Below are 13,952 nucleotides of genomic sequence, written 5' to 3'. Positions count from 1 at the left end.
AATAGTCTGACAGCATAACAGGACAGATGTCTCGTGGCCATGCCCCAAAGAATCACAGCTATTATTAAGCAGATGGGTTTTATGTTATGCCAATTAAAAACAAGCACAATCAAGTAAGGACATAAATATGTTCTCATCAGCACAGACTGGCAGACTGTGCTGATGATGGTAGAATTAAAAAGTATTCATGATAGAATTAATTTGCAGTGTCCTGGCCCAGTTATACATCACGCTCCAGTGGTCCTCGACCTCTGGTCTGCTCCCTTGAGTTTGGCTTCACAATACCTGAAAAGGTTACTTGCTGTGGAAATGGTAAATGTCAGGCGTTTGCCGGCTAGTATTGCTGGAAAAAACCAACAAAAACAAAAAACTGTCCCTGCTCTGATGACGCATGTTTGTTGTAATTAATGTCCGACCAATTTTTAATATTAACTTCATTTCTTATTTCGTGGTGCAAATGAAGCTGCGCTCAAGGACAAGGGCAAGCTGCAATGTTAGCCTTTCCTTTGCTAGAGTTACCAAAGGCAGATGGAGCTAGATGCATTAAAAAAATTAAACACATCACTCTATTTTGTGCATTTGTTATATTTTAATATTAAAAACGGAATGAAAAGTTAACCAAGAACATGGAAGGGTTCAGCTGTTTCTCCAGAGAAGTGTATTTTAAAATATCTGCCAGCCATAGGCAAAACCTGAAGGATGACTGGAAAAAAACACACCAAAGCATTGTTTAAGTTAAACTTGTACCAAGCAATCTTAAGAAACATATTAGACAGCCAATGGACAGAGAAATGTGCCAAACTGTAGGTAATCCATGTGGGTGGCAATTAGTTAATCAGGCGATATGAGCAGTGAATCCCCCTCAACTCTGTGAGTAAAACAGTACCTGAATCCCAAAGTACAGTTTGTGCCAGTGGTGGTGGCTTATAAACCCAGGCAGCAGGAACTAATGGCCAGCAAAAATGATGTGACCTTGTGTTGCTCCTGTGGATGGTATATGGGATTAGTGTAGCTGTGTGCTTGATGCTGTATTTCAGTATTGTCAGTTCTGTAGAAGCTCTACTGATGCTGCATGCAATTTTTCCCTGTGTAATTTTCTGCTATGACCTAATACCTATCATGACGCACAATGCCTTCAATCGCATATAAAAAATACACTCACCAGCCACTATTTAGGTACACCATTTCAACTGTTCATTAACACGCATAACTAATAAGCCATTCGCAGCAGATCCTGGCATGTAGAAATTGTCACGATGACCTGCTGAGGTTCAAATTGGGCAGAAAGGGGGTTTAAGTGATTTTGAATGTTGGTTGTTGAAGTCAGAGGACAGCAGCTGCATTTCTCTGAGGTACATATGAAGCAACTGACAAAACAACACCAATAATCACTCGTTACAACCAAGGTAGCCAGAAGAGTATTGCTGAATGGGCAATCAAAACCCTAACCTTTAATTAGATGGCCTATAGCAGCAGAAGACCACACCAGCTGCTACTCCTCTCAGGTCAAACCAGGAAACTAAAGGTACAGTTCATAAAAGCTCAGTAAAGTTGGAAGAACGCTGAATGGTCTTTTAAGTCTCAATTTCTGCTGAAACATTCAGCTACCACGGTCAGAATTTGGCATGAATAACATTACAGCATGGATCATGCTCAAATCATCTCAAACTTATTTCTTGAACATGACAGTGAGTTCACTGCACTCAAATGGCCTCCGCAGTCACTAGATCTCAATCCAACAGAGCACGTTTGGGATGTGGTGGAACGGGGGATTCACATCACGGATGAGCAGCTGACAAATCTGCAGCAACTGTGTTACGTTATCATGTCAAAATAGACCAAAATCTCTGAATAACTTTTCCAGTACATTATCGAATATATGACATGAAGAACTAATGACATTCTGAGGTCAAAGGGAGTACAACCCAGCACGAATATTGTCAGGGTCCTGGGTCTGTGCGACCCAGGGTCCCTGAGCAATTATGGACGTGTGTTTTTGGTGTACTGTCCCTCGTTCTCCCTGCTTGCAGGTATATGTGTGTTTATGTGTGTGTGTGGATGCCGGTGTTTCTGAGAGCACCTGTTTACAGGCACCTTCAGGCCTGGTGGGTGTGGCCACACCCGAAGACCATCACACACCTGTAGCTGATCAAGCTTCGTCGGAGGAGCTACTTGAGAGTGTGGCTGAGCTCTCTCCGACGCTGGATCATGGTAAATGGCCTGTATTTATATAGCGCTTTTACTAGTCCCTAAGGACCCCAAAGCGCTTTACATATCCAGTCATCCACTCATTCACACACTGGTGATGGCAAGCTACATTGTAGCCACAGCTACCCTGGGGCGCACTGACAGAGGCGAGGCTGCCGGACACTGGCGCCACCGGGCCCTCTGACCACCACCAGTAGGCAACAGGTGAAGTGTCTTGCCCAAGGACACAACGACCGAGACTGTCCAAGCCGGGGCTCGAACCGGCAACCTTCCGATTACAAGGCAAACGCCCAACTCTTGAGCCACGATCGCCCCACATCATTGCGTGACTTCACGTTAGTCTCTCGGCCAGTCAGTACGGTTAGTCTGCCGCATTGTGTGTGTCTTACGGCTGCCTCTTTGTTTTTTCCCCAGGAGAAGCGTGAAGACGAGAGGGCAGCGAGCGCGGGGTGCTCAGACACTGAGGAGCGGAGACAAGGAACACTAGCACTGGGAAGAGGACACGTCACGGGAGTCGGGAACACACTGAGGATTTATTGTTATTGTCCGCGCCTGGGTCCTCCTTTTCCTCATATCCCCACGGTTGTCAACCGTGACATATATATGTTATATGTGTTGTTAAATCAGTCCATTACGTCTCCATTACTTTTTAGCATAGCTGTAAAATGCTTGTTATAAATAATAAAATAAATCCAAACAGAAAAAAAACCTTCAACATTTGGATCTGTGAAGTGTGAAAGTTGAAGATGCCTCTGAGCCCTGGAGAGGAAATGACCTATTTTGAGTGTTTCTTAATCCTGCGTGAATGTGTATAACGTGACTTTGTTTGCATAAACACTATAATCTAATTATCATACACTAATCTAATTATAGACCTTACTTTGATTCTAAGAGTAATTTGATTAAGCTGTTTACATGCACAGCAGAGGAAGATTTATCTTAATATCTTATCTTGACTGAATTACTTTTCCCTTGTCAACTTTCAGAAATTCACAAACTGCCCTCACAAAATGGCAAATGTATGTCTCATTGGCTGGCTTTTTCTCCAGCTACTATATAAGAGTCCTGCAGTTTGTCCCGATTTTGAGACACTATGGAAAAAAACGACAGCAACTCTAAAAATTAATGCCTCCATATAGTCTGCACACTGCACAGATTGGCAGAACTCAGATGGACAGATTTAGTCGGCGTATGGTGTTTACGTCTCTGAATAATCCTCCTATAATGAAATTAATTTCACAGCTCCACACACATTTTAATCCCACGGTGAACCTGCTGCACATGACCCAAGTCAAAGAAACCAGCGACTCTTGCTTTGCTAGCCTTAGTTAAATTGCACTACTCTCATGATCATATTTGGCTTTATATACAGGCAGCAACTGTCATATGAATTTAGTTTTTACACGTCTTCCTCCGTCTGTCCTTTTCTGTCTCTCTCAGCCCCGCTTGGTGTCCATCTCTTTCTGACTACAACCTCTTTCCTCCCCCATGAGCCCCTCTGATGGCTTTATCTTCCTGTGTCTCCCCCTCCATTCCTCTTATTCTTCTTTCCACCTCTCTTCTCCTGTCAACTCTCATCTCCCCACTCCTTGTCCCTGATTCTGCACCTATGCTTTTGTCTCCTCTCTACCTCACCTTCTTACCTTTCATCTCCACTCCTTCTCTCCTGGCTCTTCATGTCACCCCAATTGCCCTTTTTGACTCCTCTTTTCTACCAATTCGTCTCTTGTCTCCTGTCTCTTTTCCTTTCTTGTCTTCTTCTACGTGACCTGACACCGCCTCACTAAAACACCATGACAAGTCCCTCACTCTACTCCGTTTTTTGTTTTTTTTTTGCATCTCCTCTATTCTTCTTCTGTGCGGGTCCAACAAATAAGACGGTGTTTTCCCAAAAGATTTCGGTAATTTGTTTCAAAGCCCATCAAAGGTGTGGGTTAATAATGGAGTGAATTTGCCTTGACATGCCTAGACAATAGCCTTGTAGACCTAAATTATGCTTTGGGCCACCAGAAATTGGATTTAAAAATTGATGCCCTCAGAGGAAGAGTGTGAAGGTCACTACTATAACCTATAAGCCCTGTTGCAAATAGATTCAGTGGAAAATAGTCTACATCATGAACTTATTTACCAGCTCTCCAAGAGAGTGATTTTGGTGCATGAATTTGGATGATAATGGACTCTTTAAAATAAGTTGCTGATGTGATTTCAGATCATTTTGGGCAAGAAAAAAAACCCCAAACAAATATGGAGATGCACCAATCCAGGGCTGAATTATTATTATTATTTTTTTACTTTTTTTGTTGTTATTTTTTTTCACGTTACAAATGCATCTTGGTTTTCTGAGTCATAGTCATTACAGACAGCACGGGGCTAATCTGAAATACTGAACTCTGTCAACACAGGCTTGTGGAATTTGATTCAAACACCTGGAACCAGACTAGCATGGCTCCCTGTTCGTCTGTATTGATATGCTTGTGTGTTCCTGTATCTTTAGATACATATTTGGAAAGATCTGATATGTGTGTTTGTTTGCTGAGTGTGTGAAAAAAACAGAGAAGGTGTGTGTTTGTGTTCAAGGTCACTGTTCCATTTCCGATTCGGGATGCTGCCGCTATCCCAGCATCCTCTCTGCCAGGAGCATTGATTAGCACTCGGCAAGCATAACATCACTCACACACTCACACACATTCTCACAGAGCTTCTTTTTCTGTATTTCAAACGAATGCTAATGCTATGAGAACAGCAGACCCCTCCTGTAACATGTGATGTGCTACGACGACTACGAACAGACAGAACGATATAAGGCTGAGCCATGTAGAAGAACAGAGCAATTTCATCACTGTACATTATGAGTAAATTTGGACTGATGATGTGGGAGAAACGTGATTCATATCTCTGTGACTAACCTGGACTTGTTCCAGTCACACAGTGCTTAGCTGTTACTCTCCATTAAATCAAACATTGTCAGCAGGTTGGCCCTATTTGCCAGAGTAAAGTCTGTAAAAGCTATTTCTGTTATATTAAAAAAATGTCATCACAGGCAACAATGAAGCATAACAAGCACGTTATAAACTCCTGGGTTATGGTGTGTGGATCTTGGATGTATATGGTTTTTAATGGCTTTTGTTATCAGCGAGCAAAGCTGATGCCGCCCTTGTTGATCTAACTATGCAAAGTTAAAAATGTATAATATGCAACTATTTACTATTAAAATATGCAACAACAACATGTATAACTTCAAATGCTATAAAGAAAAAATGAACTGTATTCCAATATAGGCAAAACAAGTGACTAATGAGAACAAGAACAAGAAAACAATGTTTACTTTGGTGATTTTCACCTAACACCCCTATAATCTAGTGGGCACATCATGCACTTCTGAGATGCTCTGACTTTACAGACAATCACTAAGGTCTGTTTTTGCAGTTGTGAAGTTCAATGCATACTGCCCCATTAAACGTGTTGCTGTTTCAGATGTGATCATAGGGCACAGAGTACCGTTACATCGGGTTATGAGGGCTGATTGCAAACTGAAGTTTGTTTTTTAATGTCGTAGTGTTAGCTGTTCAAAAACAAGCACACACTGAAATGAAAGCTTCTATAACAGAAAGTATTGTGAATTTGCATAGCGATGTGGAGCAGCTGTTTTTTTGTACATCTGTATACTGTGTGTGTGAATTGCAAAATGAATATTAGGCATATTGTATAATGGCTGTGTGAGAATATCTGTATCATACTGTGGTGTCAGAGCACAATTAACTGTCTGTTAAATCAACCTGCCTGCAGTGATATGACGCCAAGCACTTGGCAACAGGGTTTCGACTCCATCTCGAAGCTGACAAAAATTAAGTTTTAGTGGCCCTAAAAAGTGTTTCTAGACAAGCAGGGAATTGATAAATGACAGAGTTTGAATAGCCGAGTCCACCATTACCATGGATTTTGTGACGAGCTGTCAAGTAGGTGTACCTAATTGCACTAAACAGTGTGCCATTTTCTGTAGTCAGGTAGACAGATATGAAAGAATGGAGTGACAGAAAGAGAGAGACCGAGAGAGAAAGAAGAAGCAAGGCAGAGAGAGAGAAAGAGATCCTTCTATTTAAGATGCTCTACTTGGTTTCAAGGGCAACTGACTCTGAAACAACAAAAAATAATAAGTGTGTGCTTGTGTGTATGAGTGTGTAGTGTTAGGCTAGGATTACAGGCATTTAGTTTGCAGTGATATACTTCTCTCATAGGCACAAGCAAACCTCTCTGCATACTGATTAGACACAAGTGTCTGAAAAGGAGAGGGTCTCGGTGGATGTGCACGTTTGCGAATGCGTGGGAGAAGTGACAGTGTGTATAAACATGGATGTAGGCTGTATCTGAGTACGGCGGTGTGAGTGTGAAAACGCTGCTGATAGCCCCAAAGCAACTGATAAACACATAGCAAATTATTCCAAGCGCTCACTATTACTGGAAAATTAGCCATTAGCTTTCTGTTCTAATTGCAATGAAAAATAGCATTTTAGCTATTAGCTTCTTGCCTAAATTGTCTATGGAAATTAGTATATTAGTACTTGGTGTTGTGAGTCAATTTTTGAGGAAATCAGGTATCAAGTGCTGGCATTTACAAGAACTATCATGCAGCAAAAGAGTCAATAGCTTACATTTTGCCACTGCTAATGATGTCATTTAAAGTGAACTACGCCTTTGCTTGTACATGCCAAATGTTTATTTAATAACTTCTAGAGAAAAAGTAGCACCTATCAAGCCAACTTTGATGATAATTTTTTACCAGTTTAGAGATGCAAAAACACCTACACTGTTACTGATATCTGTTAGATACCCAAATATCGTTTGAACCTATTTTAAAAGCACACTCCCTTTGATGTCAAATCAGCTGGTTGTTTATTTTGCCCACAGTAAATAATAAGGATCTCATTTGCACCCTTCCAAGTCCCGGGACTTTCCAGGGACACTCTGATTAGTTAAGACACCTTCCAATGTATCTGTAACTTGGCTTCTGGATATTTACCCGTCTTAAATTGTTTCATCATAGAACTGTGTTATGGTTGTACGGACGTGACATTAAATTCAGTCGGTGTATCATAATAACAAAAAAGCACTATAGCTGAACAAAACCTCAAATTGAAGAAAAAGATAGATTTCTAATAATCCAGGCCTATTTTTTTTTCTTTTTAAAGCAATGGTAATAACAATAATGGTGATTCCAAGAATTGAAGAAAAAGGAAGCAAAAGGTGCATTTCAGCTATGAAACAAATGAGAAATGTGCACATAGAAACACAATTTTATATAATCCTAGAAAATAGGACACGTCTATTTGTAACAGCTCCAAGAGCCAATTACATATAATAGGTCAGCTCTTAAAGGGACTGCAACCTTTTTTCAACACGGGTATATATATATATATTAGGGGTGCAACGATACTCGTATCGATATTGAACCGTTCGATACAGTGCTTTCGGTTCGGTACGCATATGTCGAACAATGCAAAATTTTTAATTTATTTTATGAACTTTTCTTCTGACGATGCTGTCTGTGTTGAGAGCTCAGTGGATCTGCGCTCGACAGTGCAGCCTAGGCGGAGTAGTCGAACGCAGATTCACTGAGCGCAGGGCAAGCTAGCGAGACAGAAGCTAAGCTCTCGTTGCAACATGGCAAATTGAACCTCCCCCACCCTCATTCAGATCTGGCGTTTGGAACTATTTTGGTTTTCATGTGACGTATGACCCTGAAGGTAAGCGCGTCATGGACAAAAGTAAAACAGTATGTCGGATGTGCCACGCAATGCTCAATTACATTGGTGGGAACTAGTGTGTTAGCGCAGTTAGCTCATTAACGTGTTGGCCGTCCAGCCCTACGCACGGGGCGAGCCGCGGTAGCTCGTTAACGGAGATTTGCCGTGTTGTGGCGTTAACGTCATTTCAGATTAACGCTGACAGCACTAGTGGGAACAAAATGAATATGACTGCACATTTAAGCTGACATCATCCTAGTGCAAAGACAAGTGGAAGCAGACAAAAACAACAAGCACGCATGCTACAAACTTTACCCGAGTCATTTAGACAGCCGTTAGCACATGATTCTCCTTATGGGGACCTAATATGTTTAATATGCTGCTGAGAATATAGCCCAGAAGAAGCGTATAGTATAGCTTTTATTTTGGAAAGAGCCATTTCTCTGTAATAAACTCTCTTTTCCAAACATGAGTGATTTCTCGATCAGATAGATTTATTATTTTATCCCTTTGTTGTTTCAGCAACATTAAATTTAAAAACTGTATGTTTGAGTCAAAATATATATTTATAATTTTAAAGCATGAACATTTTCTTGTATCAAAAAAACATCGAACCGTGACACCAAAGTATCGAACCGAACCGAACCGTGAATTTTGTGTATCGTTGCACCCCTAATATATATATATATATATATATATATATATATATATATATATATATATATATATAATGAAAAAAAGAAACTATTTCAGATGCAAATAGCAGTAATACAGTGAGTGATAATACAAACCTCTTCAGAGTAACAAAATCTAATAAATTCTTGTCACTGGCTTTAACCACTGCTGTATGAATTCAAAAGCGAGCTAAAGTAATGCCTTTTTTTATTTTTACAAAGCATCTGGGCATGTTTTGCAATCTGGATGTCTTACCTCAAATAGGCTTTGGGAAAAAAACATTTACAAAGAAAAAACAACTGTCAACAGGCTCCTGTCAATTTAACCAGAAACAGCTGGCCTGATTTTCCTTCTGCTGAATGCTAACGGTGCTAATGGCATTGACATTGTCAAGATCACTTCAAAAGAATGTCTGTGTAATCCGTTCCCACAAATGCTCTGATAAGATCGGCTTCTTTGGACTCCTAATGCAGTGCATAAACAGAAATCTCTTATAACAGAAATTGCCTTTAGGTGTTGCTGACTTCAAATATAAAGCATGCTACCTGCTCAACTGTTTTAATGTTATTTTAATGTGTTCCTCCCTTCCATAATTATAATCATTCTGATAAGACAGTGTTTACAGAGTGGGGGCATGGGAACAGTGTTGTTGACAGAGTGACTTTTTGTCAATATCAAGTTTCAAGAATTTCTATGAGGACAGAGAGGACAGTCAATGAAAAAATAATCTACTCGCATGCAAACCAGCATGGATACTTAAACAAAAAACAAAACACAAACACATGAATGGATGTGATTTGTATCTGTTCTTTGAATTGAAGCTAACTGGAAAATCTAATTTGTTTGGGCTCAATAACTTATTGGAAAAATAACTTTGCATTTAAAAAAAAGATCAAAGTGACAAAGTGAAATTGTTATTTCGTCAAGCCACGAGGCAATCAATGTTAGACGGGAAGACTTATACGTATAGAACTCTGCAAAAGTCTTGAATCACCAATTAATTCTTTGTATTTTGCTTCCAAGAGGAATACTTTCCTGCCTTTTAAGTGTTCTTTGATGGTCTTTCAGAGGTTTTCTTTGGACATTGGTTGCTTTTTGACTCATGTTCACTCCAGTCCTTGTACCTGACAATTTTCACTGTATCTTTAGGCTATTTGTTACTAGCAGCCTGTCACCAAAACACACAATAAGATTACATTTTTAGAGCTGAATCTATGGAAAATAAAATACAACACAGATTGACAGGCTTAAAATAATATTTTTGCAACAATAAAATTATTCCCAAAGAGTTATTCGTCACAAAATTAGCATTTATCAGCATGGTCTATCTCACCGTTTCCCAACCAGTGTGCCGCAGCACATAGGTGTGCTGTGAGAAATGGTCAGGTTTGCCGTGGAAGATTATCTGGTTCCACCTGATTAGTACACAAAGGCTACGTTCACACTGCAGGCGAAAGCGCATCAAATCCGATTTTTTTGACCCTATGCGACCCATATCTGATCATGGTATGACAGTGTGAATGACACAAATCCGATATTTTCAAATCCGATCTGGGTCACTTTCATATGTGGTACTGAATCCGATACATATCCGATGTTTTAGAAAGCGACTGCTGTTTGAATGGTCAAGTCGCATTAAATCCGTCTTTTACGTCACTGACACAAGACAGATGCCAATTATCAGCTCCGGAGAAGCGCCCAATAAGACATCGCGAACGCTTCCTGGCCATCCAGTGTAGATGTCAGTGAAATTGTTGGGAAGACAACGTTGGAGAAACGTGAACATTTTATTTGTACTGTGTAATCTGCAGATTCTGACAGAAATCTGCAACTATCCTTTGAAGCACCGCTCCTCTCTAAAACAGCAATAAGGATAATTATTAGGTTATCTACATTATTATGTAAATAACAAAATAACTTAAAGCAAAAATTGGGAAACGTAAAGTCCGAAGTCTTTATATTAAGGGCCATCAGTCAAACAATATTGTTTGCTCTGGGTCTAAACAGAGTGCGTTGTGTGTGACGTCTTCTTTTGCACATGCGGGCCGCTTTGAGCGTTCACACTAGAGCGTGTTTGCTGTCGCATTTTATTTGTAGTGTGAACAAGCAGACAAAATAATCAGATTTGATCAAAAAATCGGAATTGAGCATTAAGACCTGCAGTGTGAACGTAGCCTAAGCGACCGGCCTGAGTAACAGCAAGAACAATTACATTCTCTTCCACTAGAGGGCAGTACAACTACCTGCTCTAATTAAATGGGTTGCCAACTGAAAGTAAAGCAGAAGAAGACAAAGAAGAAATTACATAATAGTCATGCTGCAAGTGAGACAACCCAGCGTGTAATAGCAATCGATAAATATTTGAAAAGAAAAAGTTGTCAGTCTGACCTGGGTCCTGGAGAAAATTCCGATCCAGATGAAGGCCCTAGCATGAGTAGTGGTCAGAAGAAAGCAAGGCCTAAAAAATAATCTAAAGCAGATGAACAGAAGCTGAAAGCAATGTCAAAGGCCTGGGAGATGCATCTGCCCTTTCAGTTGATCCATCTACTCTTCACTGAAGCCTTATCAGAAATGGTCTCAGTGGAAGGGTGGCTCTCAAGAAGCCATTCATAAGGAAGGAAACCAGGGAGAAAGATAGTTTTTTTTTTTGTTTGTTTTTTTTTAGCATGACAATGATTCCCAAACACATCACCAATGCACTAAAAGTATACTGGATAGAAAACCCCCCAGAGCCTAGACCCCAATATTATTGAAGCATTGTGGGGTCATCTTGACAGAGAGCAGAACAAAAGGCCACCAACATCCAAAGAGAATTGAAATGTCCTCCAAGAAGCTTGGAGAACTATTCCTGAAGACTACTTCAAGAAATTACAAGAAAGCTACCTAAGAGAGTTCCGGCTGTGCTGAAGAATAAATAAAATAAATAAATGTGCTGCACCTGTTTCCCATTTTCAAGGCAAAAAATAAAGAAATAAGGGGTGCCTCAAGACTTTGCACAGCAATGTATGATACTTTGTTTGAAATGCAGACCTAGAACCGACATGCTAAGTCCCTCCTGGTTTTCAGCTATACATTTATCCACCGGACTGACAGATATTTTTAAACATGTGCTAAATGTAATGCATCAAAACTTGTTGGGCTGTCAGAAAACACTGACCTCAAAGAAAACCTCAACTGTAAATGTTTAGCAGGTGCTTCTATTGGCATCGGGACAGGTTGGTAACAGTTTTGTTCCAGGCTGTACACCAGATTGTCTCTGTTTTCCTCTCAGTAGAAAACTATAACCGCATGACCAACCCGACTGCCAGAGAAGACCCATGATATGAGAAAATCAACCTATGCAGCGACCTTAGTATGTGACTCCAGAGTTAATTCAGCAAGTAAATAACTAAACAGTAATATATTACGTGAGCCAAGACAGCAGTCAGACTAAATCACACACTACCAGCCAGCACCACATTTTCCCCCAAAGGCCAACAAGCTAACTGAGCCATAAATAGTGGTTGTAAATATTCTTAGAAGGTGAGTTTTTACAGCAGTAAGGTTCTGTATTTGCCTCTGGTTTAAAGTGAAAGCAAGATACAAATTACCTAAATGGCTTTATGCTTGCTGAAAATTTGTTACAAATTATTTAATTGTATTTGAAAATATTAGTGTTCTTTTTTTTCCTCACTGTGAATTTGTGGCCATCGGGCATGATAACATAAGTACATCAATGCATATTTCATTCTATAGTACAAGAAAGTAAACTGGCAGAACACATCACTGGAGACTTCTTATGGCTTTTGTAAAGCTAGTTTTTACAGGCTAATATTTGTATGTTGTTCTTTTGCTTTTAACCCTTTAAGACCTACCATAGAACCAAGTCTGCCAGAGCTTATATTATATTTTTACATGCTGTGGAGCCATTTTTGGGAGCATTTCAAGTTGCTATACATCAATACAACCATTATAGCCCAGATTTTAATAATATGTGTTCATTAAGTGCATAGTAATTACATAAATTGCAAAAAAGTGCAATAAACTACAAAAAAATTGAAAATCGTTTTTGTTTTTTTAACATATATTTCTAGTTAGAGAAATTTAAGAGGCTTATCCCTCAAAACTGTAAATACAAAAAAGTTGCACAAAATAGTTTCCCACCACAGGAAATTTATTTTGAGTGTCTTCATAGTTTTATTTTTGAAATACACCAATTTTTATATTCTGCAGGAAAAACGAAAATAAATATTATACTGCAAATTTGCAAAAAAGCAGCATATGCATCAAAATAAACTATTTCCAGCAGTGCAATATGAGTCCTAAGCATCCCAGAAACGACACAGAAAGTCATAAAGTCAAAGATAACTTTTAAAAAGACCAGTATAGGCCCTGAGGCCCTGATGGTAAAAAAGACTACATTTCCGCGAAAATGACGTCACTTCCGGTTTTGGGCAGGTAATGGAGGAAATGCAAAAGTTCGCGCTGACGTCTATTCCAACGTAGGAAGTGTTGTGAACAGCTGATCGGACCGGCAAAGCGTGTTTCTGGAATATTATGTTTTTGTTCCTGCAAGCGCTTTTTATGCTATTTTTGCAAAGCTTTGTGTGGAAGGAAACCGTGACCGAGGACAAGCTGATGGCATAAGATGTAAGTACAACTCCTCCGGTTTCATATGCAAAAAAAAATTTTGCGCTAGCTTACGTGGTTGCAGAGCTACCGGGATTTAAAAATAGTTACGCAAAATGGAGCGTGTCCGCTCCGATCGGCTCTAAAGGGTTAATGCATTCTCCTAAATATGTAAATATTAGTTTTAATGTGTCATCTTAAAAGTTATATATATAGCGACTATCACAATTTGGGATATGTGTGAAATGTGACCAGCATAGCTTGACTTCATTTAACATAATTCCAAGTATCACACAAGTGAGCGCCTGTCTAGATACACCTACACTTTCCTAAAAGCAGGTAGCTGGCTATTATTACTTCCTTCCAACAACACAGGCATGCCTACACTCCAATTCGAAGGCATGATTAGATTCAAATTGGTTACAGCAAAGGCAATGGTTGATCAATACTCTAATTTAACAACAATCAATAAACAGCCAGAGCGATAAAATATTGTTATGAGTGAACCATCTGAAAACATGGGGTTATAAAACTAGCACAGATCGGTTAATTCCTGTGAGGTACACAAGTATCATGCACAAATATTGTACATGAAACTGTTGCCCACACACTTACACAGGTCACAGGTCAAAACTATTATACCTCCAAAACAAGCCATAAAAACTGTACTTTTATATCTATAATAATGTTTTCTTTTTATTACCTGTTCTTACTTGAGTT

At 39.6% G+C, this 13,952-nt stretch overlaps 1 protein-coding gene across 1 annotated transcript in view; it reads right to left on the bottom strand.

The window, feature by feature from the left end:
• Window positions 1-13,952, bottom strand: part of csmd3b (CUB and Sushi multiple domains 3b) — a 433,532-nt gene that overhangs the window by 180,911 nt on the left and 238,669 nt on the right. The window lies entirely within an intron of this gene.

The sequence above is a fragment of the Diplotaxodon limnothrissa genome, linkage group LG22 (genome assembly GCF_057381915.1).
Source record: "Diplotaxodon limnothrissa isolate DT_005_m linkage group LG22, D_limnothrissa_male_GT1.1, whole genome shotgun sequence".
In the NCBI taxonomy this organism is placed as follows: domain Eukaryota; kingdom Metazoa; phylum Chordata; class Actinopteri; order Cichliformes; family Cichlidae; genus Diplotaxodon; species Diplotaxodon limnothrissa.
Note: the sequence above shows the minus strand (reverse complement) of the source record. Positions and strands in the feature narration are given on the sequence as shown.